Source organism: Sitophilus oryzae, unplaced genomic scaffold (genome assembly GCF_002938485.1).
Source record: "Sitophilus oryzae breed Bouriz unplaced genomic scaffold, Soryzae_2.0 scaffold_497_pilon_pilon, whole genome shotgun sequence".
Taxonomy (NCBI): Eukaryota; Metazoa; Arthropoda; class Insecta; order Coleoptera; family Curculionidae; genus Sitophilus; species Sitophilus oryzae.
The window spans coordinates 1643955-1649018 of NW_022147081.1; the positions used below are offsets into that span (position 1 = coordinate 1643955).

A 5064-nucleotide genomic window follows, 5' to 3' on the forward strand; every position below is an offset into this window, starting at 1 on the left:
TTAATTTCTGTTAAGAACCACAGTTTATTTTGGTTGCTTTGAAATCGTCATCACGGTTTTTAGTGATATCATCTTTATATAGATTGTTATAATCGTTGGAACTGTTTCTTCTAATCAAATCATCACTTGAAGTATGTAAATCAAACACATCTTTGTTCTTTTCTTTGATACCATTATTCCCTTCGATTCTACCACAATACTTGTCACATCTGGTTTTTGTAAGTGATGAATGTTATTCTCTATTTCTTCATCGATATTTTCATTATGTTTTGATACTCCTGTACCGCCACGTTTGTACCGCGTTCAGCTCGGGATGGGCTACCTAGAATTACCTCAGTTGAAGTACCGCATGGAAAATTAGTAAACACTTTACTGAAAAGTAAAAACGTGTACATTTTGGATTGCTACCTGGACGTTTTTGTGTGGTAAGTTACTGAACTATTTTCCTCTAGATAAAATACTAATTTTATATTATCTTTTGAACAGGATTGGTAAAAAGAGTACTAGATTAGTGAATGCTGCCGCTGTAAAACTGTCTGAAGAATTATTCAACATGATTGATAGGCCTGATTATGCATTGGTTACCAGGGTTAGGGAAGGTACAGAACCACAGGTTTGTGTTTATTTACTTTTTATAATGTCTGTCCATTGAATCAGGGAGGATTTCATCAAACGACGTTCAAAAAATTACAGAAAATATAATTTGTCTGTGAATTAAGATGAAAGATACAACTGTCATTATCAGGAATTCTTTGTTGGACAGTCTATAATGTGTGTCTATAATCCCCGTAATAACAGAAAAAAGCGGTTAAATTCTTCTTCTTAATTATACAAACCTATTCTCTGTTTGCAAGATATGTATAATTTTATTAATAAGTTATTCAATTATTTCTAGGTATTCAAATGCAAATTTGTGGGTTGGGATGAAGTAATAGCCGTAGATTTTACACGAACAGCCGAATCGGTGCAAAAAACAGGGGCGGACTTAACTAAATGGGCCAGGCAACAGGAATATATAATCATATCATGATTATAACCACCTCGAAGAATGTATGTTTATCATTACAGTATATTTAATACGAAAATATTTTACAAATTTGTTAATTGGGTTTGTCGGATTCCCACATTTCGCAAATTTCGTGTTTGACTGTACGGATGTGTATGTGTGCTCGTGAGCATTTTCTCCGCGATTAACTAAATGGATTTTTGAATTTTATAAAGTCTAACAGTATTTAATAGTGCGCGCGGCTCGGATTCAATTTGTTTTACGATTTCACGTGGTCGTTGCATCTATCGCTCGTCAGGTCCATCCTTCCACTCTTCGTCCGCGTCTTCTTCGTTTCTGACCTTAATCATCAGACGGATTCGGCTAAATGATGAGCCGTTCCCGCGACCTCACGGGTCGAACGCTATATGTATAATTGATAGACGGCTATCGTAATGGGCCACACATTTTTCACCACATTTTCGTCCACTCTTGACTTGAGATAATTCGTTAAAAATTTTAAAATATATACAGGCTGAGCCTTAAATAAGTGCAAATATCTTTAATAATTTATAGGTCTCCTATAGGGAATGCAATCCCGCACCAAAATCTCAATCCCGCAAACCCGCGGGATTAAAGCAATCAATCCCGCGGATCCGCAAAAGTGCGGGACTGTAAACAATAGTCATACATTTGGTCCTAAACGGTACAAAAGGCCCACAATATATTGATATAGCGTGTATCTTAAACTAGCTTTACAGAAATTTGGACCGATTTATACAGGGTGTTCAAAAAATATATTTAATATTAAAAAAACTTAAATTTTATTATAATTTATCTACTTATTTTATAAATAAAAATATTATTCTGATGTTGAAGTTTTTTTTGACTTGTGTTAGTTATCTGCTTTTAGATACACTCTATATTAATAATTTTTTGGCATATGCAGAATGTACAAAGCTTTTTGTACCACTTAGGACCAAAAAAAAAATACGTATGACTAAAAATGCATATTTTTCGAAAAAAAGTAAATTTTCCTTAAAACAAAAAAAAAATAAAAATCGATCAAATTGTTTTTTCTAATTTCAATACAGATTAGTCGTACTTGATAAAAATTTCGATTTTTTAAAACTCGTAAATTTGCGGTAAAAAAGATTCTTAACCAAATTTTCACTTTCTTATAAAACACCCTGTATACGAGAATTCGCTAAATATATTTTCGAAAACCACATAGCATCTTAATCACAATAGATGCATCTAAAACCTGGTCTAAACCGCATCCCAAAATCTTTTTTAGTTCAAGAGATATTCAACTTTAAATTTACCCTAAAATTTTGCTTGTCCCGATAATTATGTCCGGCAGTTTATTTGACGAAATTGTCCACCAGTAACGCGTCCCCCGGGTTCCGAGTGTCGACTCATCGGCCCGGAACGAAGGGGTTTGACCTTGATCGAGATCGATTCGGTTACCCAGTAGTAATGTGTCAATCCCGCGGATCCCGCACGATAAATCCCGTAACTTCGATCCCGCGGAATCTCAGAGGGATCCCGCATTTGCGGGATCCAGCATCAGTTTACAATCATCTGCTGATGATGCTAACATGGTTAGCGAAACGCGCGTCCAGTGTAAAATTAAAAGTGTTTTGGTGTCGAGGGGTAAACCGCAGAGGGAAAAGTGTACACCGTAATTCCTTTTACTCAAATAATTCCTCAGAATTCCTCGTAATTCCTTCGGAATTCCTTGGAATTCCTGGTCTACAAAGTCAAGGTCAATCATTCAAGGTCTTCCTTGGAATTCCTTGGTAACGAACTCGGTAACTCTGTCAGTCTGAACCAGCGTTGCCACCTCGGTTTCGCAGTTCCGCTATGAATTTTCAGGTGATTTTTATAAATGTCTAATGTCTCTATAAGTACTAGATCTTACAATAAAAAGTACTATTACGAGATTTACGTTTTTTTTTAGTTAAATTTTAGGGCCCATAGGGGATCATGAGGTGAAAATACTGGAAATATGTCGGCACTTACTTATTAAAATTAATTTTTCTCGGGATTTTTTGAAAATGATAGGTACCTAGTTATACTCGTATCTATAGGAAAGGAAATTAATAAAACTTCAGTTGCACGTCATAATACGATCACCAGTAAATTCCATAAGATTACGCATGGTATCATTGATGAAGTGCACCTAAAGTTGTATTAATTTCCCTATAGTATATACCTAGGTATTATTCCGAGGAAATGAAAAAATCAACTTTACACTTTCTGGAGTACTGAATAAAAAAATCTTATGAGGGTTTCTTTAAAATGGCGAAATCAGGGAACGTTATAAGTAGATCTCTCGGGGGTGGTTCGGCCGTACTATTGGAAAATATTTTAGATATATAATCGAGGGTACAATATTAAATTAAAAGAATATCTAACCTGTAGATATTTGATATTGGGAAATTTTGGAAGCGAAAACGAAAAACGGATAGTAAAAAATCGCCTGCAAAACGTTTTTCTTTAAATTTAGTACTACCTATTATAGTATTCATGGTTTACTAATGTTCGTTAATTTTTTATAAAGTTGCTTGTAATTCCTCTTAATTCCTGTGGAATTCCTCTAAATTTCTAAGGAATTCCTTGGAATTCTTACGGAAATAATGGGAATTCCTAGTAATTCCTATGGAATTCCTTGGAATTCCTCGTAATTCCTTGGAATTCCTCGTAATTCCTTGGAATTCCTGTAGAATTCCTTCATAGTGTACACCATAATTCCTCTGCGGTTTACCCCTCGTTTGGTGTATTGTGGTGATTTAGTGTTTTTATTTTGCTATTTTTAGATAGTTACTTACTTTTAAAAAATATACAGAATAAAAGTGTAAAAGTTGTTCAAAATTGAAAAGTCGCCATATTTATGTCCTGAATGACATTTAATGCGGTATTGCCAGAGTGTGGTAAAATTCCAAACAAGGTTTTATACAAAAGCAGATAATACGCAATCAACAAAAAATGATTGCGTTGGTTTCTATATTTATTGGGGGTTGGTTAGATTGGTTATTTTGGGGGTTACTTTGGTTGGTTAGGTTCAGAGAAATAGAAGGGATAGAGAATGAGCTTCAACATGCGCGGAAGGTCTAATCAAGTTGGGCGCCATATTCCAGGTCTCCGTGTCATTTTGTATATAGGTGGTAATCTATAAGTAATCAAATATCAATTTGCTGTTTTCAACCATACGGGGGGCAATTTAAATTTAGTGAAATTCTATCATTTATTATGGTTAGTTAACATTAATATGATTTATTTAATTATCAGTTTCAAAACTGCGTACAATATTGGTATATAATACACTAAATATAAGAATATTCTGACAAAAGACGCTACGGACAGATGACCTTTTCGTCGTTAAACACTCGAAATGCCATTAAATAAGTATTTAAATTATTTCATGTTTACTTGTACAGAATTACGCGTTTCAATTTAAAATTTTTGCAAATTTGGTAAAAATTGTTCTAAACAACTTTTTGTTCAAGTTGTATATTCATAAAAAACATTTGGTGCATAATTATTTTTGATGATTACTTACCTTGTATTTTTAATATAAACCTAGAAAAAATATGTTTTTGTTTTATTTTTTTTATTCGTCCCTTCAAATTGTGTTACCAAAAATTGTTACATAACATGTCTTCTAACAAATATTTTCATAATACATAAACATCATTGATTTTATTATGGGTATTATTATTAGTATTTATCCTGGTTTTTGTCGACAAAAAAAACTCAGTCTTGTAATAGAACATCAATTTTATATTTCGTAAAATTATTTTGATACAAATTGAATTTGTCAAAATTCAAGTCATTAATATATTGATAAACAACCCAAATTATTCCTAAATATTTTATTATAAAAAAACTGTTACCGGTAAGTTTGTAAAACACATTATCGTTTGTCTTAATACTACAAAAATAATTTATTTTTTGCACAAAAAGAAGCTTGTCGATCCTTATTTGTCCATACCAAAATTCTGTATGTACAACATACATATACCTAATTTATTAAGAAAATTAGATTATATGATCTCAGAATTTTAAGAATTTTT

At 32.8% G+C, this 5064-nt stretch overlaps 1 long non-coding RNA gene across 1 annotated transcript; it reads left to right on the top strand.

Annotated features, from left to right (window-relative positions):
* Positions 1–336: 336 nt before the first annotated feature.
* LOC115886800 lies at positions 337–1006 on the top strand. Its single transcript, XR_004050947.1, has 3 exons — positions 337–425; positions 487–613; positions 896–1006. It is a non-coding gene; the product is annotated as an uncharacterized LOC115886800 (long non-coding RNA).
* Positions 1007–5064: the final 4058 nt, after the last annotated feature.